At 40.8% G+C, this 24,709-nt stretch overlaps 2 protein-coding genes across 7 annotated transcripts in view; both read right to left on the reverse strand.

Annotated features, from left to right (window-relative positions):
• The window catches only part of MITF (melanocyte inducing transcription factor), a 223,516-nt gene that overhangs the window by 175,568 nt on the left and 23,239 nt on the right, over positions 1-24,709 (reverse strand). The window lies entirely within an intron of this gene.
• The window catches only part of LOC131511035 (transport and Golgi organization protein 1 homolog), a 142,668-nt gene continuing 129,532 nt past the window's right edge, over positions 11,574-24,709 (reverse strand). The window contains exon 5 of one of the 2 annotated variants that reach the window (XM_058728834.1): positions 11,574-11,726. The gene's annotated coding sequence lies outside the window, so the exon portion shown is untranslated. The remainder of the gene's footprint in view (positions 11,727-24,709) is intronic. The other variant, XM_058728833.1, reaches the window with a different exon arrangement.

The raw sequence follows: 24,709 nt of genomic DNA on the forward strand, positions 1-24,709 counted from the left end.
GGCTTTGCAATATGCTTTCAAATCAGGAAATGTAAGCCCTCCAACCTTGTTCTTCTTTTTCAATATTCTTTTGGCTACTGGGGCAGATGCAAATTTTTCATGAAAGACTCCTGGCTCCAGTTTTTCCAAGGCTCACACCGGTAAAAGCTCTCTTCCAATCCTCTATCACTACTAACATATAGATGTCTCTAACTTCAGAAGGACTTAAAGACATAACTTCCTAGGAATTCCAAACTTAACAAAAGATGCAGCATACTGGAAGTACCCTGCCTTTGCTGGTGGAAGAAACAGTGGTTAAGAGCACAAGCCCCAGAGTCAAAGAGATCTGTGTTTTGGCTCCACCATTTCCTGTCCAGGTGGCCTTGGCCATATTATTTAATCTCAGTTTCCCCATGTGTAAAATGGAAGTAAGGACAGCACCTCTTTCCCAGGGCTGCTGCGATAAACAAATAGAACGAGTCAAATAAGGTACTCAGTATAGTACTTTCCTGGCACACAGTGAGCACTCCATCCACTTCTAGCTACTAGCAGTCTTCCTGGAATTTAGGACTCTCGGTATTAAATGTTCTATTTTTATCAGTGGCGTAATTTTTATAGAATAAAACATAAAGTCAGGAACCTACAAGACCCAGATGGAAACATATCTTTTACTTATTAAAAGCAAAAAGTTCAATGTCAGAAGCAAGGAGATCAATAGAAAGAAACAAACAAAGTTACGGTAATCTATACTACCTTAAGGAACCCTCAGATTCATGTCCAAAAGGTATTTGGCACAGAGAACCACTGGGCAGATACAGACTCAAACGTAATGCTTTACAAATCAATACTAAGCAAGACTTTTCAACAATCCCAGTTTAGTCTGGTGTAGCCTGTACTACTAAGAATGTGAAACTAAAAGTTAAATCTCAAGGCACCTAGGTGGCTCAGTCAGTTAAGCATCTGACTTCGGCTCAGGTCATGATCTTATAGTTCGTGAGTTCCAGCCTCACATCGGGCTCTGTACTGACAAGCTCAGACCCTGGAGCCTGCTTCGGATTCTGTGTCTCCCCCTGTCTTTCTTCTCCTCTCCAGCTCATGCTCTCTGTCTCTCAAAAACAAATAAACGTTTAAAAAAAAAAATGTTTTAAATAAATAAATAAATAAAAGTTAAATCTCAATCTAGGTGCCTCTCAAAGGCACCATTCATTAACAGGGCAGTTTCACAAGTAACTGTTAAAATGAGTGTCTAAGAGAAAACTATCAGATAAATTGTGTCCTGTGTCCCAACTGTTTATATCTACACCCATTCCTTACTTTGGAAAGTACCCTGATTTTCCTACAGGATCCATAGCTCCTTCAGCAAAGTTCACTTCACTGCGGTTGACGAATGGGAACACGACTTAATTATGGCCAATAAGAAAGGTCTGATCTTCTTCCTTGCTATTCTGAAAGAGCGTCCAGAAGTATGTCTCTCTTTCTCTCTCTCATTTCCATTTTCTCTCTCTCTCTCTCTCTCTCTCTCTCTCCTTCTCTGGATATGGAGAATAAGCAGGCCCAGGAGTACATGGTAATCTCCTGACATGAAGTAGAACCAACAATTCACTAAAGGTGACATCACACCATAAAGGCAGAATGGACTGGATCAGAAACCAGACCCATGATAGTAATGCTAGGCCTCTTGGTCAAACCAACCCTGAAGTTCAACTCTGAAAGGACCTGGACTCTTCACCTAAATGAACCAATAAATTATTTTTTTAAACATTTATTCATTTTTGAGAGACAGAGAGTGACAGAGAGTGAGTGGGGGAGGGACTGAGAGAGAAAGAGGGAAACACAGAATTCGAAGCAGTCTCCAGGTTCTAAGCTGTGAGCCCAGAGCCCGACACAGGGCTTGAACCCGTGGGCCGCGAGATCATGACCTGAGCCAAAGTAGGACACCCAACCAACTGAGCCACCCAGGAGCCCCTAATAAATCTTTTTTACTTGAGTTGCATTTAATGCCATTTACAAACTACATGAATTTTTACCTATACAAACGGTGATCAAACTCTAATGCTAAAACACACTTTGAAAAATATATGCCCAGTCATGTATTTGGGTCTCTGGCCTCAAATATTTGGACTTCAAAAGGATAAGACCATACAAACCCATAAGACTGGCTCTCACAGTCTTATGGGAAACTGAGTATTAATGTTACTCAATTGACTGTCCCCCATCATCTCAATGCCACCCTCAAGAACTTGAAGATTTAACTCATGAGAGCTGTAAACATTTTCTAGGTATATTTCCTTTCCCCTCCTCTGAGTAATCTAAGGCTAATTACTCTGTCATACTAGAATATACATTCATTTTTCAATGTTAACCAAAATGAAAGAACTGTGGAGATCTGATATGACATTATGAAGACCTTGGACATCAACAACTTCTTTCTTCTAAGGAGCCCAAAGAGCTTTACGCTCATTTACTGTCAACATTCCTATAAAAGAGATAGAAACAGGTATTCATGTGCCTGGGGGCAGAAAGATAAAGCTCTGATGAAGGTCACCAAGCACCGGGTAGTTACAGAATGAAGCCAGGCTCTCAGGGAGTCCCTACTCTATCTTGAAAATAAATCACGTCCCAAACATGTGTTTGAGGGGTCAGAATACAGTGATTCTCTTTTTTGGGATTTCCTAAAGTACACACTGGCAGATATTCTGCTTTCAATTCTCTTCCCTCTCCAAAAAACAGGCAGGAGAATTGTGTCATCAAGTAAATCTGAGAAACACCAGGCACAGATACACCAGTTTGTTGATTACCACACATTTCAGAACCTTTAATATGCTGATACACATTAAGATACTGGAGAAGGTTAAGTGAGTAAATGCAAATACATGTAAGAACTCAGAAAAGGCCTGACGCATACATATGTGCTCAGCAGGTGTCACCAGAAGAGGCAATAGTAGACAGAAGTCCAGTATCTAGAACCAAACAGCCCTGGTTAGGATCCCAGCTCTACCACACAAAAACAGAATGACCTTTCTTCATCTGTGACATGGGGATTAAAATACAGTTGACCCTGGACAACTTGGGTTTGGACTAGTCTGGTTCACTTACACATGGATTTTTTTACAGTACAGTACTGTAAACGTACTTTCTCTTCTTTATGATTTTCTGAATAATGCTTTCTTTCCTCCAGCTTACTTTATTGTCAGAATTCAGCATGTAATGCAGATAACACACAGAATATGTGTTAATCAATCGTTTACATTATTGGTAAGGCTTCCATTAAATGGGAGGCTATTAGTAGTTAGGTTCTGGGGGAGTCAAAAGTTACACGTGGATTTTCATGTGTGCAAGGGGTGGGTGCCCCTTACCCCTGTGACATTCAAGGGTCAACGGCAACACCTACTTTACAGGACTGGTGCATATAAAGTGTTTAAAGGGCAAACAGAGAGCAGTAAGTGTTAGCTGCTGTGGGTACTAATGTTGTTGTTCTTGTTCCCCAAATGGATGTTAGAGTGTATAGTTCCTCAAATTTACTTAATCACAGAATCTTTTGCTTTCATTTTGTTTTTCATAAAACTTCCTTTGTCATTAATAATTATCTAGCTGATCTTTTTTTTTAAGTAGTTGCTTTTCAATGTGTTTTGTTTTTTGTTTTTTGAGAGAGGGAGAGAAAGAGAGACAGACAGAGAGCAACCAGGGCAGGGGCAGAGAGACAGAGAATCCCAAGCTGGCTCTGCACTGTCAGTGCCTGGCCCGATGGGGGACTTGAACTCACAAACCATGAGATCATGACCTGAGCTAAAATCAAGAGTTGGATGCTTAACTGACTAAGCCACCCAGGCGCCCCTTTGGCTAACTTTTCAAGTCTAGTATTCTTTTTAATTTTTTCAATGTTTACTTACTCTTTGAGAGAGAGAGAGAGATAAAGAGCACACACAAGCAGGGGAGGGACAGAGAGAAGGAGACACAGAATCTCAAGCAGGCTCCAGGCCCTGAGCAGTCAGCACAGAGCTGATGCGGCGCTCAAACTCATGAACACAAGATCATGACCTGAGCCAAAGTCGGACGTTTAACCGACTGAGCCACCACCCAAGCGCCCCTCAAGTCTAGTTCTTAAATTTATTTACTATCCCCCCTTCTTCTCTCTGAAAGGAGAAATCACCCCAGATGTGTCCACCTGCCTATCTCCTCTCTTACCGAATGCCCCCCAACCTTTCACCCCATAAGATTCCTTTTTTCCTTGACTATTTGGTAAATGGACATGGTTCCAGGAAGAAGGTCATGCTCAATTTCCCAAGGTTAAACTTTCTCAAGTCATATTGCCTCTCACTTAAAACCTGAACTCACTGAAAAACAAGAAGAGGGTATCTCCAGGTCCTTGGATTACTAAATCAAAATTACCAAGTCAACACTGATGATGATGTGATTTAAGAGGAGGTAGAGGGAAGCCAATAACAATGTGCAGTTCAGTAAAAGAGAGTATAGTGCTGTTGTGAAAGGCATGAGTTTGGGCATCCAAAAGATCAGGGTTCAAGTCCCACTTCTACTCCTTGCTAGTCATGTGATTTTGAGATGCTTATCTGTAACGTGGAGGTAAGAGACGGAACTCGGCTAATGGGATTGTTGCTGATGTAAATGAGATAATGCATGTGAGGCACTTAGCAGAGTGCCTGGCACGCTGGAAGCATCAATAAATGCTAGACTGGCTACTGCTATTAAAATGCCACCACTGCTGTTGTTATTTCAGGACACAACTGCCCCAACACGCCATGACTCACTGCTCCACTCAGCTTGCCCTGCCTCAGCCCTCATGAGGAATGTTTGAGCCCCTCACAGGATAACCCGAATTATATTCAGCACCATGACCGTCAGCCCAGCTCTGCAGCCAAGAGTTCTCTGCCAGTACAAAGCTTTCATGGAAGAGACACAGCAGGAACATAATAGATTTGTACCATTAAAAAAAAAAAAAAAAAAATCCAACCGCAGCACTTTGACAAAGATCACAGGCTCTCACTTGTATTAACCAGTCTGAACAAACAAGAGCCAAAGAGCTGCCAGAGCCCACAATCCAGGCCAATCTTTCCAGATTCGGATACAGAACCCTTGAGATTTATCTGGGGGTCTCCAATGGAAAAACGTACCTCGGATCTGCCACTTGAGAAAAAAGTCACCACAACAGTTTGTTAACTTTACAACACTTAAGTTATGATTGTCCTACATTATGAAGTCTTTAGAAAAGACCTGCCTCTGAAATCATCGTCTAGATTAATACACCTTTAGTATCCATTCAAATCACCTGAAAAATTCCTAACTTCTAGTAATCCAACTAGTTATATACTATGGATTAAAGGAGAGACTGATTTGCTAATTCAGCTTCTCAACAAAGGAACTTCTCTAATATGAGGGATGGAGGGGAGGAAATTCACTTGTCTGGAATACTTTTACTTAAAAACTTCACATTTTAAAAAATCCACTAAAACAACAATTTCCAATACTTAGCAATCTTAAAATCCTTAACACTAAACACTAGGAATCATTATGACCTATTCCAAGATCCAAAAAAATCCTTCAAAATGACTTCTCAAAGAATTCTGATGCCCTTCTCTCACCCCAAAAAGTAACTTTATAATCTTTAGAAATGTCTATAATAAACTCTGGGATTTATAAAAAGGAGGAATCATAAATTACTGAAAAGCATTGATTCTAACACCCACTAGGAAAGAAAGCCATGGTTCATCCTGAGAAAAGAACAAACAGCATGTTGTTCCTTCCTGGAGATCTGCTATAGAGAATAGTGGGTATTTAAAAAAAAAAAAAAAAAAAAAAAAAAAAAAAAAAAACCTCTTCCCCAATGGATCCTTTTATACAGATCACAAAGGAAAAGATGGAATTTTGATATTGCTAAAATTAACAAAAGCCTTTCATAAACAGTAAAAAAACATAAACAGTTAGAATAACTCTTAAAATAGTTTTCTTTAATGTATTTAAAGGAAGGGGAAGAGGAGAAGAGATAGGCAAGAGGAAAGTAAACCAAAAAAAGATAAAATTAACTTGAACCTATATTCTCATGCTGATACATTTAAGACCTTTGGTTCTCAAACGTGGCGTGGCAAGGAATCAGAGAGGGGCTGAGCAAAATACAGTGCTCCCAAAACCCTCAAATCAGTAGGACTAGAGTCCCAGGAATTCGTATTTTTGATTCATTCCCAGATGATTTTGACACATGTGACCTTCAAACTATGTTTAGTGAAACACTGCTTTTAGACACAGAAAAATATAGATATTCTGGGTAATTTAAAATATTTTTCATCAAAGTGATGCAGATAAGTATAATCAAGGGTCCCATAGCTCCTGGTACTTTAGTTTGAATAAGAAAGTCCTCAGTCAATATCTGTAGTGCCGAAAGCAATATATTCCGACCTGGCATTTTAACAAAGGTGATATACATATACACACAGATACATGTATGTACATGCATGCATCTGTGTGTCTGTGTATGCATCTACGTGTATATGTATATACTGGGCTAAGTCTACTGTAGTCAAGTAAAGCACCTGGTCTTTCTTTTCTACTTGCTCAACATAGACTGATAGTCAAAAATAATCTGAACTTTAGGAAAGATGACTCTATCATAGTGTTTGCAATTTTAATACTGTACAGATGGGAAAGTGAGACAAGCATCCAAGCAAACCAAATTTCCGGTATCTGAACTTCCCCATAATTCATCAGAGATTAACCAGGTCTCTGCTTCCAAACCAGCATTGTTCTCGCACCTGGAAAAGAGCCTGTCTTTTCATATGCATAAATTTAATTGACAGTTACTCTGATAGAGAAAGAGAATTCTAGTGCTGGCGCGAGAGAAGGCGGGGGGGGGGGGGGGGGGGGGGGGGGGGGGGGGCGTGGAACAGAGCATAAAGATATTTATCAAGGGAATGGTCTTCTCCTCTCACCACAGAGCACATTATACCAAAAGCAGTATAAATTAGATGAGACTAATTTTCCTTATCACTAGTAGGAAATTCTCTGGTGATGCGTAAGGCTCTATTCTCATCTCTGTCAAGGAAACGAGTTAATTTTAATGTTCTCTTAAGGATCTGTAAAACACACAGCTCGAATATAATCCCACTCACCATTTGCCATTTGTAATTTCAATTAATTCAGATTGCATATTCCTAGAATGACTTAAGTAGATACCAATAAAACCAACAGAAGGCCCGGTGGTTACTTTGAAAAGAGTTAAGAATCCTGAGAGACATAAACGTGGATGGAGAATATTTAATCAAGGAATGATCTAGAAAGAAAGAAAACAGACCCCTAAAACCCCTGTCAGACCCATGACAGACCAGGATTTGAATGGTGAAGTGTCATATGTAAGCATTCCTCTAAAAGTATAGTGCACACCCCACGCAATGGTGCTTAGGCTTGGAAATCAGACAGAAGTGGGATCAAATCACAGCTTGTCACATAATTACCTACGTGACTAGGGGCAAGTCACACAACCACCCTTAATCTCAGTGTCCTTGTCTATTAAATAGAAGAATAACAGTAACTATCTAATAGAGTTGTTGTGAAGATAAAATTAGATAATGCAGGCAGAGTTCTTAGCACATAATAAGCATTCAATAAATGTTAGCTTATTATTACTCTATTATGAGGGTCAGGTGTGTGGGTGTGAGGGTAATTTGACCTTGGCATCCACTGATTGACAGGGAAGATAAAAAAACAAAAAACAAAAAACACAACAAAACAAAAAAACCTCAAGAGATTATGATGCTACAAATCAGGAGCCCAAACAAGTAAATCAAAGTGACTCATGTATTATAAAAATTCAGCTGCACAAACACCTCTTTAAATGGTTATGTTAGGGGGCACCGGGGCGGCTCAGTAGGTTAAGCGTCCAACTTGGGCTCAGGTCATGACCTCACAGTTCGTGGGTTCAAGCCCCACACAGGACTCTGTGCTGACGGATGCAGAGCCTGCTTGGGATTCTCTTTCCCTCTCCCTCTTTCTCTGCCCCTTCCCACACACTATCTCTCTCTCTTAATTTAATTAATTAAAACTGTTTAAAAACTGGTTATAGGAGACTGAGATTCTTACAGGGCATGGCCACTTTGGTTGTGCACGGCACAATGCCAGGGGCTGCCATTCCCAGACCACTGTCAGAACACGCTCCTGCTACGGGTTGAGTTATGTGCCCCCAAGATTCATATGATCAAGTCCCAACCGCCAATACCTCAGAATGTGACCTTATTTGGAAACCAGGTTATTGCAGATCTAATTTGTTAAGATGAAGTTGTACTGGAATAGCGTGAGCCCCAAATGAGTATGACTGATGTCCTTATAAAATGGGGATATCTGGACACAGACACCCACTCAAAGAGAAGCCATGTGAGGACTTGGAGTTACGTTACCACATGCTAAGAACCATCCAAACGTTCTAGGAAAGAGGCCTAAAACGTATCTCTCCCTAGCACTCACAGAGGGAGCATGTCCCTACTGACCCCTTGATCCTGTACTCACACCTCCAGAACCAGGAGATGATAAATGCAATGCGGCAGACCTGTCTACAATCTACCAACTACCTTCCAGAGATGTTGACCCCCATATCCCTAACACAATGAACTGTGCTAGTGTCTGTCCCAAACGAACATATGTGCCCACAGGTGAGACAGGCAATCTATTCGGCATCCTTCAGAAACGGAGCTCGGTGCACAGAGAGAAAGTACACGCAGGCGACAACCTGTCAAACACTACACAACATGTGCTGTCCCTACTGCACTGGCACCACTGGAATTCTGGAAGACTGAACAGCAGGAAGCTCTTACCTGCCCTAATACCTGCCAAGACCAGTTGCTGTGGCCAGAAGGTATACTGTCTGCTTGGAAGAGAGGATTGTTTAAACACAAAGCTTCTACCTTTTCTGATTTGTCTAAGCAGTGTTTCAGAAACTTTTGGGGGTGTCAAAATCAACTGAGAATTTCATCAGAGCCAAAAACCCTCTATTGGAAAAATATACTTTACCCCAACATTTGCCCACAGGTTCAAGAGTCTAAGAAGGGCCAGCCAGAGGGGCAGTCACTTATGTAATTGCACAGGGCTTGGGTTTGGTTAAATACTCTGCTGCTACTGTGTTGAAATTATTAATTTTTAAATAAGGGGTCCCACATTTCCATTTTGTACTGGGCCCCACAAATTATGTAGCTGGTTCTAGGTTTTAGGAATATAAAAGCACCAGGATAGTGGACCTTTGAGCCGTACCTATTCGGAGCGAGGAAAGATTTACAATTCTTCAACAGAGTTTATTTGAGAGCCCCTTTTCTGAAGGGCTACATTAGGGATGATTAGGGATGAAACATTAACAAGCTGGTCACATATGTGAAAAACACACCCTCATCAAAACCAGAATAGATTTGTCTAGTCACTTAATCGTATCATTTTTTAAAGGCTGGAATCCAAATTACTACAAATGATTTATGCATTCAAAGAAAGTCATTATATCAAAAACCAAATGTCTCTGTAATCACAATCACCATAAAAAAAAAAACCTAAAAATTATGTTTGCTCCAAAAATTTCAGAGTGACATGAGCTAGCAAACAGAAGAATTTACCCTGTCTTCCCAACTTATCCTAATACACAATGTCACCACCATCTGGCCACCTTGACTTTAGCTGCAGGTAGTTTCCAATGATGGCTGTCAATCAATTGAACCAGGCTGCCCAGTGTTCATATCCTTTTGTAGTTCCCTCCCACAGTGAATCTAGGCTGGCCCCTGACTTGTGTAACCAAGAGAATGTGGCAAGGGTGATGCTTTGGCAATTCTGGACCTAGCCATAAGGAGACTGGTAGCTTCCACTTACTTTCTCTTGGAACGTTCACTGTGGAGAGAAGCCTGAGGCACCAGGCAAGGAATTCAGTGACCCTACTAGAGAGATTGCATAGAGAGGCCACAAGAGACCCTGAAATTATATGAGGAAAAGAAAGTTTCAATTGTCTCAGGGCCCAAGGCAGATCTCCAGATTTCTCCAGCCCTGGTCACCACCTAACTACGACTATAGGAAAGATCCCAAGCAAGACCAGCAGAAAAACTGCCCAGTTGAGCCCAGTTAACCTTCAAAACTGTGAAAGATAATAAAATCATTATTGTTTTGAGCCGCTTAGTTTGGGTCATTTGTTACACAAGAGTAGGTAATTGAAATAAGCTCTAAACATTCCACTGAGAAAACAGAGGGTAGGAACAGGGCATCCACGAGGTGAATTCAGCCCACAAATGAGTGCTAGTTAGCACTGGTTTGTTTGTGTTTTTTGTTTTTTGTTTTTTTTTTTTTTTATATTAGGTAACACTTAAAATTGGAAGACATCAGATAAAAATCTAGATTTCTGATTTCTGAGAAATCGGAATAGCAGCACACTGGACCTCCAGTCCATCACGGTAATAACCAGCAGCAGCAGGAGAGAATAGTTGTTGCCCCTCTACTAAGGGTTCATGGTCTTATTGGGTCTAACTGAGTTTCTGCCTGGCTTAGTCTCTGCTAGATCATCTCTTCACCCCTACTGTCCTTAGCAGAGTGACTGGCACACTAGTTGGTCCACACCTGATTGAGCGATTGCACTAAGTATCAACTGGTCTTATTGTCTATCCCACGTGATTGCCAAATCCTATTGTTCCTACCTCAGTTATCCCCTCCTTTCCAATCCTATCACCACTGCCTTCATGGCCTCTCTTAGATCACTGCAAGAACCTCCTAAGATTCTCTCCTAAGGGTCTCCTAGCCCCCATGCTGTACCTCCAATCCATTCCAGTCCATCCCCACTAGGACCACGCACTTCAAACACAGATCAGGTATATCATGGACTCCCCCCAAAAGCCTTCAATAGGTTTCCTGGTTGTGATACTGTACTAGATGTTACCAGTGGGGAAAAATGGGCAGGCACACGGGCTCTCTCAAGATAATTTCTTAAAATCATGTGTTTTGGGAATCTACAATTACCTCAAAATAAAAAGTTTAATTTTTAAATCGATGAATATGTTCAATGTACATATATTCTTGGACCCATATATTTTACTTCTATCAAAATTAAATGTGTTTGACATTTTTAAACATCTTTGGTTGCTCCCCATCACCTACAGATCAAAGTCCAAACTCGTTCAAACAGACTTTCAAGGCTTTCCTCATTTTGTCCTTTATTGAAAACAATAAATCTCTGGAATCCTCAAATGCATCCTGCATGCTGTGTGCATTTGTCCAGCCTAGGGCCATCCTCCATTATCTTGTAAACCCTCTGCATTCTCCAACATGGAGTTTAAATTCCCTCTGCCACAAAGTCTTTTTAAAGTCTCCCAGAAGAAATTAATCTCTCCCTACCCTAGCCCCCTGTGTTTTGCTTGCACCCACAGTGTGCCCAGCCATCCTTGTGTCTGAGCCATTTCTGCATATATATATGGTAGGGACTGTAACACTATCTCCTGCTGTCATTGCAATCCATAGAATAAACCAATTCGGAGAGGTAAAATGATATTCCCAAGATCACACAGCAAAGCAGCACACTTGAGAAGCCTCTTTCCAAAACTCTGCTTTTCTTGGGGCGCGTGGGTGGCGCAGTCGGTTAAGCGTCCGACTTCAGCCAGGTCACGATCTTGCGGTCCGTGAGTTCGAGCCCCGCGTCAGGCTCTGGGCTGATGGCTCGGAGCCTGGAGCCTGTTTCCGATTCTGTGTCTCCCTCTCTCTCTGCCCCTTCCCCGTTCATGCTCTGTCTCTCTCTGTCCCAAAAACAAATAAAAAACGTTGGAAAAAAAAATTTAAAAAAACAAAACAAAAAAACAAAACTCTCTGCTTTTCTGCTATACCTCAAAAACTGGAAAATAATTTCTCCTCTGTGAGCTAAAACAGTCACTAACAGAATTCTGCATATATTGGGTGGGAAGACTTGCTTGAATTAAAAGAGTAGAAGACAGATATTTGCATCTTATGACCCCTGAATAACGTTACCTTCAAAAAAAGTGAACAGACATTTCCCCTCTCTGCTTATAAACGTGGCATAATTGTATCCTTCAAAGACACAAAAGTCATAGTGAAGCGTATGACATTTACCATCATGCAATCCCTGCTTTCACTTGCACATCAGTAACTGAATGTCAGATGGAATTGTTCTCATTTGCTTTAAACCCAAAGAGGTCCCCTGAGAGATTAGGGATAAGGAAACTTTGGAATAAATTTGAGAAAAATATCTTTTTGGAAGCTGAGAATTTTATAATCAAACAAGACACAAGGTATGTTTAATATATTTTAAAGACAATTCTGAGTTCTATGTGTTTGAAGGTAACCAACAACTACATAGAACTTGGTAGTTTACATGCTAATGAGAAATTACAGCTTGGGGCCAAGTGCAGAGTTGAGAGAAAAGTACCTGTGGATGGTCCTCCACTCCTTACCAGAAACCTGGGTGAGGCAAACTTGGCAGCTATTTGCAGATCTAAGTTCCACTTCCTTTGTTTCCTACTAATAGAACCAGAACTTGCTCAGGGAGGTAATGTGCCATTAACACAGTTCCAGCCTTTGAGATGCAAGGAGGCATCTGCAGGGCGGGTGGAGCGGTTCTGGGAAAGCCTGTGTTTTTCCCTCGGTAGAGCTGCTATTCCTCCTCATGTTCCCCTTTTCTTAAAGCAGATGTGGCTCCTGCAGGGGTAGCAGCCATTTTGCAAACACAGAGTGAAATACACTAGGAAAACACCAAGACAAATCACTGTGGATGGTTCTGACACCAGGGAGCCACTAAAAGAACGGCAGTGGTCACAGACATCTGGCTTCTTAAATGGGAGATAAATGAATCCCTAGTTGGTTCAACAAATGTTAATTGGCTATTGAGTTTCAGGCATGAAAATGTAAACCTGATTGAAAGCCATTCTTCATTCCTCACTCTCTTCCCATTTAAGTTACCCAGGTCTCTGCTTCTTCATCCCCCAGCATCTACTATTTCTACCCCCTTCTCTCCAATTCTCCAACCACCAGGCAAGTCCCAGCTAGCACCATCCCCTGCCTGAACTGCTCGCTCTTCATTGGTCTTCTTTGTCACCACCCTTTGTAATCCATTCTCTGTGGCACTGCCACAATGATCTTTCAAAAACATAAACAGAATCCCATAGTTCTTACTTAAAATTTTTCCATGCCTCCCTATTAACCTGTGAATAAAGCCCATCCTCCTAATTATGGATTAAAAAGTCATTCTATGGCCCCCATGACACTGAACTTGAATTAATTTCTTCTCCAGGTTTCAGCCTTCAAACCATTCCCATACTCTTGGCATTGTTTGCACATGTCCCAAGGACACTCTACCATGCACTTTTGGCTGAACCACTTTACCCATCCTTCCAGAATATATAATCTAGGAATTTTATCAACACTTCCACATTTTGACTTAAAAGTATCTAACTACCTAGGCTTAGTACAACCATTTGCACTTCTTTGTACATCCAACTGCCCAATGCAAGCTCCTACCTTCCATTAACACAGGGGACTTTGGGACCAAATGCTAGTCAAAGGCCTGCTTTTCTCAAAAGCCACTTATAGCTCCGTATTACAACCACTGTTTTTCCTTCCCTACCTTATATAAAAAAAAAAAAAAAAGGAAGTTGAACTTAAAGACATATTGCAAAACAGCACAAAAGTTCAAATACAGATACTGTAGAAATAGTGACCTAAATGACTACAGTGGAAAATGTTACCAACACTGGAATCAGTGTTTATCCATTTCTGGTGACGCGTGGTTATTATGATGATGCATGGTTATCAGTCATGAGTGAGCTTCAACATCAGAAAATGTCAAAACTTTATGAACACAATCCCAGTGAAGATATGAAATACATACAAACTTGATTTGAACATGGTTTATGTACTAGCTTTTTATTTCTTTATTTTGGCAATTTTAGTTCCTAGTATTTCCTATGAGTCATTTTCCATGAATATAAAACTGCCCACCTAACACTGACCCTGACTAACTTCGATCTTCTGTGACCTATAAAAGCATAAATGCATAATTGTAAGAATTCTACTATTTTCAATTTCCTGAAATAACTCCCATTTATATAAATACACCAACAGTAACAACAGACCTCAACGTTATCTCCTACATATGAAACATGTTGATCTCCATGGAATACAATACATCTTAGAATACAAGTTCTACATAAGCCAGAGATATGCTAGCAATAGAATTAAAAATAATAGAAATAGGGGAGCCTGGGTGGCTTAAGCGGCCAACTTTGGGTCAGGTCATGATCTTGCGGTTCGTGGGTTCGAGCCCCCGTGTCGGGCTCTGTGCTGACAGCTCAGAGCCTGGAGCCTGCTTCAGATTCTGTGTCTCTCTCTCTCTCTGCCCCTCTCCCACTCATGCTCTGTCTTTCTCACTCTCAAAAATAATAAACATTAAAAAATTTTTTTAAATAATAGTGGAAACATATAATAGTAGAAACATACAATAGTAGAAATATAATAGTAGTAACAATTATAAGAAAAGTCTTCGCTGTAGTTACTTATTGAGTATTTTCCATGTTCCAATCCCTATGCCAAGCACTTTACATATGCATTATTTCATTGATTTCTTGGCACTACAACTAGCATCATCCTCGACAAAAAGAGGAAACCAAGTTGTCAAAGACATTGACAACTCTGTGCTGGTACATCTGGTACATAATGGAACCTGACTTATGACCCTACATCATCTACCCGTAGGACAAGCCTTCTTAATCACAACCGCAAACATGTACATAGCACTTAGCATGTACCAGGGGTTGACAAATAGCTTTCATAACAACCCTATGTAGCAGGTATTATTACTATACTCATTTTACATATGAGGAAATTCAAACATGAAAAGGTCAAGTTACTAGGTCAAGATGACCCAGCCAATAAGCTGCAGATCCAGGATTCAAACACAGGCCAGGATGTCCAGAGTCTGTGCCCTTAACTACCACCCTATTCACTGCACTATCCTCCAAGGAATAATTGAATCTAGGGCATTTATAATGTGCTGAGCATTGTGACACTTTCCATATATTATCTCATGAAATTCTCTGACAACTCTGAGGTAGGTGATATTTTTATTTCCACTCTACACATGGAGGTTCCGGAGCTCAGAGAAGTTAATTTCATTTTCCAGGGTCACATAACCAACAAGTGCCACAATGGGAAATATAAAGTAAGCAATGTTTGGGTTTCACTCCCCACCTCCCCAAGTTTTTTCCTGAGGCATGTATGTCTGGGAAACAGTATGCATCAGATTTTCCACCTCTTTAAAACTGTTCAGTTCATGTAATTTAGGGTGTGACTATTCATAGATACCTTTGAGCTAATCTTATGGGAGCCAGTGTAACCACAATGCACACTGCAGAACAATGCGTGCTTTCTCTATAAATTAAACATGCCAACCAGGCTTGGGAAAAGCCCATCTTTGTGATATGAACACTTAAGACAGTTTAGTTATAGAAATAAAGAAAGCCCACTGCTGCTGTTGTGTTTCTTTTCCACACACAGTAGGAAAGTTTGCTCTTCCTTCTAGAGAAAGTACTACTCAGTTTTCTACTCCTACTGTCTTAAAAGTTCCATTATGTGAGCCAACATAATTCCCTCCAGAAAAGCATTATGAATCCTATTAAGAAAAAGCAAGTTTCTCTATTCATTTTCAACAAATTGGATGGAGGAGGATGTAAACAGAACTAAAGCTCATTTCTGGAAACAGAATTAAGGGATAAAAATGCAACTACAGCAAAATAAACTGATAAATCACAGCCCAACATGTCAAGCCTACACCAGTTACACAGTGTTGATTTGTGTGTGTCGCTGAGTTTTGGTTTTTGCAGAGACAACTTTAATAAAATTCTGCAAGGCCACAGAGTTATGCTGGAGACAAAAATCACATCTTCAGCATCTTCAATAAAATGCAAAGTCAATAACAGTTGTTACCCTTCGCCAGGATAGACATAGACACTTAATATGACTAGACAAGACAAAATGCAGAATTTGCCTTTTAATCATTTTATTCCTTCACTTATGGACTCATTTGACAAATATTTATACAGTGCCTATCTGCACAAGCCCTGAGCTAACCTCTGGGAATACAATAGCGAGTCAAATCACTGTGCTCCCTGGCCTCATGAAGTTGGAAGGCAGATACTGAACACACAGATAAAAACAGGATAATTATGGAAGTAATTAAGTATGTAAGTAAGTGGTATGAAGGAAAAGATCAGGAAACCATAAAGGAACTGCACCGCTAATGCAGGTGAGGGGGCAAGGAAGTGGGTCAAGAGGCAACCTTTAAGTTGAGACTGAAAGATGGGGAAGAGAGGAGAGTGATAGAAAAGTATTCCAGATGGCAGGAGGAAAGTGTGAAAGTCTCGAGATAGAAAAAAAAATAAAGGAAGCAGTGTGACATCAGAGTCAAGAGTTCTTGGCTCTGTTTCCAGCTTAGGTGCCAAAGGGCTGGCCTCGTCCATCTGAGAGTCTGGGTGCTCACAACCATGGTAGCTTGTCCTCAGCATCAAGGCCTCCACTGCCCCAGCAGATGCCAGGAGACAGCTGAAGGGCCAGTGTGGGCGAGCAGCAGCCCTCTTATCTCCTGGGGAGTTCTTCCCAAAATCATCAACCTGGAAACTTACAACATTTCATAGCTGCCCAAGATGAAGCCAGTTAATAGAACATGAGGCATAGATTGTCAGTGGGAGACATGACCGGGGGTCCGTCTGAGTCCTGGCAGAATGCACACTGAAGACCTGAAGGCAAGGCAAGGCTAGGGTAGTATTTTTCCACGGGGGAGATAAGTGAACTGACCAGCCATTGCCTACCGGAAGCACCAGTCTATAAAGGCATTAAACTCTCACAGGAAGTGGAAGAAATATTCTGTTAGAAGGCAGAGACTTGAGATGCCCAAATTCTTGAGGAACAAAAGATGGTCCCTAAACTGCCTTAGAGACAGCTAATTGCACAACCTTGATGTGCTCAACGGCGAGATGCAAGTTTGGGGCAGAGCTAAACTGCTCAAAGCTGCAGAAGAGAAGCTACTGGGTCCCTAGCACCTCCCATGCTACATGGCACTAGGTATAACTGGATGATGTAATACCAATGTGAAGGTGCATCTGAATATTAGTCTATGTGGGACTCCCACAGGCCTTCAGCTGGCCATGTTTCCTGCCCGATTTTTGCCATTAAGACTGCTTTGTGGAGCACTCCCTTAACCAGGATGGTCTCCTCTTGCTCAACTTCCTGAGGGGCAGAAGCTGTGTTTTGTTTATCACTCTATCTCAATTGAAAGCTCACTGTAACACTCAATAAATTAGCTCTATCTTCTGTAACAATAATAATAATAATAATAATAATAGTATTGAGCTTATATGATAAAACTTTTAATCTGGGTTTACCCCTACCACTTAACTGGCAAGCAATCTTTAACATCAATATATAAAATTACTTCATGGTTTACAAGGTTTTCAATGTGAAATGTTTATGGAAAATTTCAAGATATAAAGTAAAGGGCAGTAAGATATGTCACACATTTGAGGTCCAGCTGTGCATATTCAAAGAGAAATGTAATAAGCCACACAAACACGAAATGCTCACACACACGGAGATGAAGGCAGGGATCAATAAATGCAGAGACAGTATCACAATCTGCAAGGCCAATAAAAACTAGTCCACCAGCTCTGCTCTATAAGGAGGAAAAACAATGGAAGCTCAGAATGCGGAGCAAATCTTTCCCTGTGTGATGACAAAACCACGACTTAAAAGGATCTCCAAATTCTCAGACAACTGTGTTCCTCACCATACTGAGGGGCCACCTGAACTAATCAGGTCATGTTACTCCTCCAGCTGGAAATCTGCAATGGCTCCCCATTCTCAGCGAGTAAAAGGGCAGTCTTTACAAACCCCTGTAGTGCCTGCCTCCATTTGGATCCCTTTCCTACTACTCTTCCCTTTGCTCAGCCTGTCCCAGCCACTGTGGCCCTCATGCTGGTCCTGAATTGGGCACGCCCTATCCAGGGCCTACGTACTTATGCTTCCCTCTGTCTGCTAGGCTTCTCCTCCAAATGCTGGCATGACTCACTCTCTAACCCCCTCAAGACCTTTCTTCAAATGTCATTTGCTCAGGAGGGCTTTCCTTGACCACTCAGTTTTAAACTGCCCATCACCCTAAGCCCATCCAAGTTTTATCTCCTGTATAGGACTTATCACCCTTTACCATATTATACATTATACTCTTTATGTATGTATTTATTTCTACAGCCCTCCCTTCCCCCACATATAAGCTCCATGAGTAAGAGGATTTTCAAAAGTTGGGTTCATTGCTCTACTCCTCAAATTGAGATGGGTGCCTGGCACATGGCATAACCTCAGTAAATATTAGCTGAATAACTGGTTATGTGGATTGATGGATGAAGTTCAAAAGTGGCCCAAATCCAGAGAATTCAAGAGCTGTGAAATGTCTGATAGTGTCTGGCAGCCCCTGGGAAGCAGCCTGTGGCCTGGGCGTCATCTACCATCACTATGCGCCCACTCTAGAACTGGCATTCACTGATACCTTGTGTGAAAGTTGGTAAACTAAGAAACGCAGCGATATAAAGACTTGTCAAAGCAGTCCCTTTGAGGCTGCATGACTCTGGGTTGAAGAGTGAACTAGCCAACCAATTTTTTTTTTTTTAATCAGAAACAAGATGCTCTTACATGTACAGATACGGAAATCTCTTCTGAATTGCTTCCCCATGGCCTTCAGCTTAAGAGGAGAAAGGGGTGATTTGCTTAGATTGGACATCCCAAAGAGACCAGATTTCAAAAACTTTCTGGCATGAGCCAACATTTGCTATTAAGCCTGAATGGCTGGCACAGCTAAACCTCCATGCATCATTCTAAATATAAAACACCAAGCTTCAATTATAACTTAATGACAGATATATCAAGGAAGATATTAAGAGAGGCCAAAAATAAGGTGGTAGGAACCAAGGGTAGATACTAAAACTACAAAATATTTGGCCCAGCCATCAAGGAAAAAAAAAAAATAATAACAACATTCAGACAGACTCAAACTGACATAAGCAGTTCATGCTTTTTCATGGTTAAGAACCCGAAAAGGTTTACATCCAGGCTTTATCTCACTTCACCAGTACCTAAAATAGCATAATATCCACAAAGCACTACCTGTCAGAACTTGAAAGACACTGGCTAATCCTAATTTACAAAAATAAAATACCAGGGATCACTAAATGCCTTGCTAATTTCCAGCCTAATTCAGAGCCTTACAGCCCAACACACATAGTGACTGAAGACTGGAGTCTTCCATTCCAAAGCCTGAGCAGTCTGTCTCAGGCACTGGGCACACTGCCAACCCACTGCTCTTCAGGACATGCCTTATTATCCCTTGACAACATGGACACCCTATCATAGTTTAATTCATTCACTGGAGAAGCTGGGTGATCTGAACAAGTTCCGAATGCTGGGACCATTTTCAAATGGGATTCGTTTCACATGTAATCATTTCAAACAAACAAACAAACAAAACCAAAAGTGCTAGGAAAGAACTGTTAGAAAATAATTTAATATTTACTACAATGGTAATTCTTACTTTCTAGGATTCCAAATGTCCATAGGTAAATCTATTGGCAACAGCTCTTCCCTTTAATCTACTATGGCTGAAGCAGGTATGTGTGTTGCCCACCATTTACAGAAACCTCCCCATTTGGTAATGGCACACTGCTGGAGAATCACTGGGGACGATTTGAAACCATTAAGGCTATTAACTCTGACTTGGGCCAAGTCTAATAAACAAATGTCATCCCAACAGGAAATGAGTTCAGCTGGCCTTCAGAGTCATTTAAGCAAATGCCCAAAGTCAGACTGCCTCGTAAGACATCCTTGCTTTGTTTTTGCCCAATTTAAATGAAAGATCACTGGAAATGGGCATTTCAGGGGGAAAAAAAATGTTCATTCCACTTAAAAATACTTAAAGAGAGTGACTTTCAGTTGGTTTTAAGTGACCAACTGAAACAATGTCTAAACTTGCTCAAGTCTCTCTGGCCACTACATACATAGCAACATCAGGTCCATGATAAATATTTAAGAAACCAACATGGAACAAATCCAGCTCCACCTACAGAAAGTCAAGTTTCTGATCTGGAAATTCTAGACCAGAAACAGTGACACAGGAGAGAAGAGGTCACAGCCAGTTGTCGTGCTGGATATATTTTTGCTGAGTCTAAATAATATACATTTCAAAATGTGTCCACCTCTAGGTCTTTGTTAATGCTAAGCCTACAGCTCAAACAATTTATTTCCCAAAAGAAATCATTCCCATCTTTGAAAAGTTCTCTCAAATATGACCCTCTAGGAAAGTCATTCCTAATATATTATGTTCCTATTCTACTTATTCTTCAGAATTAATCACTTCCTACCTTCAACCATCTGCAACTTGGCTTTACTTGCCTTGGATCCTGACCTTATGTATTCTGTCTTTTATCATAATTGTTTCTGGCCTTGCTGCTCCATTTAACACTACGGTTTTTGAAGGTTTGAAGGCTGAAGCTAACCTTAAATTCCTCTCTACCCCTATGCAGTTGCTTTCTGCCCACTATACACTCTGTCAATACTGGTTGAAATGAAACGATCTCAGTCTTGGATTTAATTATCTCAAAGTCTCCAAACAGTCTAATAGCTTAAGGACCAAACCTACCAAAAAATTAACTTTGACTGTAAGTAAAATAAAATTATTCTAAGTTATTAACCTAACCACTTGGTATGTTTATTTTCTTACCTGGAAAACCAGGCCAGCCATAGGAAATGACCCTCCCTACATCGGCGACTCAAAGAGTAATGAGGTAATTTCCTTCAAAGATGATTACGTTTTCAGGATTCTCTGGAATGCATACCTACCCAATAATGTGTCATTATTAGTAATTCCCTCTGGGTAGAACCAACACTAGAACATTTCAGAATTTTCAAGCAACTTCGCACTATATACACTCAGGTGTCAACATAATCTCAGTTTGATAGTCCCATTGCTTACATGAATCAGGAGACAGATTTACTAGAGATACTAGGGAATATGACATTAAATCTGTGTCACTATTTCCATGCTCATGTTCCAAAGGTGTCATTCACTGTGCTTGTATAAGCATCCATATACATCTATCTGCATAAAAAAATAGATGAGAACATGAAGGGGTAAGTTTTGCCCCCAAACTAGGGTTGCCAGATCTAGCAAATAAAAACATAGGATGCCCTGTAGCATTTGAAGTTAAATAAACAAAGACCAGTTTTCAGAACAAGTATCCCATGAAATATCTGGGGCATATTTATACTAAAAAAATTACTCTTTGTTTATGTGAAATTCAAATTTACCTGCACATCCAGAATTTAATCTGCCAACCCTACTCCAAACCTTAACATTGTATTGTGTCTTCAATTTTAAAACAGAAAAAAGGAAAGCACATGTGCAGCTTATGAAGCCTTAATTTTCAAAAAGAATATAAGTCATCAAATAGCCTTACAGAATATTTTAGGAAGCTCAATGTAAGAAAAATAACTGAGGGCTAACCATGTACCAAGTACTATATACCATTCCCTTTGCGTGCATTATCTCATTTAATTCTAACCACATCCTTATGAGGTGGGAATTATCATCATCATCATCAACATCATCATCACATTACTACTACTACTTCACCTGTAAAGAAAGCAAAATACTTGGAGCACCAGGGTGGCTCAGTCAATTGAGCAACGACTCTTGATTTCAGCTGAGGTCATGATCCCAGGGTCATGGGGTCAAATTCCACATTGGAATTTGAGATTTTCATTCTCTCTGTCTCTCTCTCTCTGTCTCTGTCTCTCTCTCTCTCTCCCCCCGCCCCACACACACACACCTCTCAGTGCTCTTGTCGCCCCTTCCTCTCTAAAATAAAAAATTTTTTAACTAAAGCAAAAGACAAAGAGAATTGCCCAATGTCATGGAACAGGAGAGCAGAGATTCAAACAGGGGCAGGTTTAACAATAGGGCTTACAAGCTTAACCATGACCTCAATATACAGGTGAAGGAAAAGAGAGTCTTAATGATTTACCCAATTCAGACAGCTGCTCATCAGTGCACCTAGAATTCAAGCCTAGGACAGTCTGACTCCAGAGTTTTAGCACCTACCGTTTACCACCTGTACAAGCCAGGAAAAATGCAAAAGGAGCATTTCCCACAAAAACCAGCGGCAATTGCCATTGTAATGCTCTGTCTTCAAAGAACCCTGTTTGAACCTCAAACGGCTTCCTAGGAATTTTTATCAGATCCACTCAGCTAAACTTTGACTCCTCAGAATCAAGAGGTTATCCAGGGTTGCATGGGGAATGTAGAGATTTCTATTTGGGGGAAGAACTTCTTGTTGCTGCCATTTCTGTACCAAAGCATCTCTTTAAAATAAGTCACTTATCTAATGTCAAACAGTCTTGCTTGCTGCCCTAAAGCAAATTCTTGCTCCCGCACATGAATCCCAAACATTGGAAGCAACCTGGAACACAGACATGAAACCCAATTCAAAGCAGCCATCAAAACCAGCAAGGACCACAACAGCCAAGATGCTTCTTCTTGGATCTGAAACTCAACAGCCAGGATTATTCCACATAAAACAGGAGAGTTAGAAAATGTCAGAAGATATCCGGAACCTGGCACTTTACCTGGAGCAGACTTACCTTTACGAAGTCTCGTATGTCTTATTCTAGGTGCTTGTTTACCTCTGGAGTAAAGACAGATGTCTTTAACCAGGGGTGTGTGTGTGTGTGTGTGTGTGTGTGTGTGTGTGTGTGTGTAAGCATGTGCCATACAAGGCGTATAAAATATAATGCTTATCTAACTTTATCCTCAAAACCCACTATAGGGATGAGAGAGCATGTCAGAGTACGAGTTAGCTGAAGAAAAAGAGGGGTGGGTCTGTTCACAGGATGGACACTTAGAATTCTTCTCACGTAACCTATAAAGAATACACAGTAATCTTTCATTGTCTGTTTACTTGACCACGTCTCCCATTAGAATATAGGCTCCCTGAGGGGAGGGACCATTATGTTTTCCGGGTATGTGGTACAGAATAAGAATCCAACTATGTTTTATGAATAAATGAATGAGCGCTCACTTTTGTCACTAATAAGCAGTGTGCACACAGTCTTACTTTTGCCTTCATGCCCTTAAAATCTGTGCCCACAGTTTGCATCCTCTCACAATCACAATCGCTCTAAGGGCCGAACAGTGTGTATGTGCATCATCATTTTCACAGAGACTGTTAGGCTGGAACTATCCTAACTGGCCTCCATGATACCAGATCTGGCCATCCTCCAAACCTTTCTTCATTTGGCAGCCAGAGTGCTACTCCTCTGCTTCCATCCAACCATGCTCTCTGATGCTCTAGTCATGCTCAAAAGCTTACACTGCCCCAAAGGCACCATACTGGACTATACGTCTGCATCTCCCATCTACCTGGAAAGCCCTCTTCTCATCTGGTTGGCAGTCAAATTTTGATAATGAAGACAAACTTCATTTCTTCTGTAAGACTTTACTCTTCCCTCCTCCCCTCTCAGGAAGTGATCCCTGTATCCCCAAAGATACAATTACGAACCCAGGATAATACTCATGTCGCTGTAAGTTGTAAAACAGAGCCCATGCCTTATGGGCTGGCCATCTTACCACTAGCATAAAGTCTAGCATGTAATAGGTGTTCAACAACCATTTCCTAGATGGCTAAGTGAGGTTTAGAGAGTAAAAGTGAAAACCTTTGTTAATTTGATCAATTCTAGATATCTTACTCCACTGGAGACACAGGGTCTCTACCCATTCATTAAGTCTATCTTTATCTGCTAAATCTCCCAAAAAAAATTATTGAAAGGAGAGACAATGTTGTATGATATTGTTATTGCATTTTTGAGCGAACGCATGCTAACCAAGAAACTTCATAGACTATTCCCTATCTGTAAGTGGGCTTGAGGTATCAAAAAGAAAATGACCCCAAATCAAGGGACCTCAGAGAGAAGGTACTTCCGAAATAACAAGTACGTTTCCCCTGTAGTATCCATGATGAGTTGTGAAAGCCTCGCACACTGAATTCAGAAGGGCCTAAGGCTCCTCCCAGGTTCATCGGACAGAGCAAGGCGATCATCTACCATGGTGTAGCTGGGGGAAGGGGCCGCAGAGGAACACACAGCCACCCTGATCTAGTCCTTATCCGTCACTATACATAAGAGGAGACAGAGTTCCCATAAGTGGTTAGCTCAGGGTCACAGGATTAGTTAGTGGCACAACTGACCCTGAATCCAGGCCTCCCAAAACATTCATTCATTAAGCATGTATTTAGTAACTATTAGGTACTGCATGGTGCCATTTGTTGGGATAAAATGAACAAAAACATTCACAGTCATCAACCTAGTAAACTGTACCATATATTTGGCGCCTCATCCATAGATCCTCTTACTACCTCATGATATGTTTCCAATTCCCACCTCCCCTCAACTATTAAATGCCCATTTTCTTAGATGTAGTCATCTAAATAGATATAAAAACTCTTTTTAAAACAATAATTCATTCCCAACAATTAAATCAATTCATAACTATTCTATCCTTCCTGACCTTTATTCTATTTATCCAAGCTTTCTGAAACTCACATTTAACCAAAAGCTCTGTGATGATATTTGAAATATTTTGCAGATAGCTATACCATTCTCATCTCAATTCAAAGAA

The sequence above is a fragment of the Neofelis nebulosa genome, chromosome 4 (genome assembly GCF_028018385.1).
Source record: "Neofelis nebulosa isolate mNeoNeb1 chromosome 4, mNeoNeb1.pri, whole genome shotgun sequence".
In the NCBI taxonomy this organism is placed as follows: Eukaryota; Metazoa; Chordata; class Mammalia; order Carnivora; family Felidae; genus Neofelis; species Neofelis nebulosa.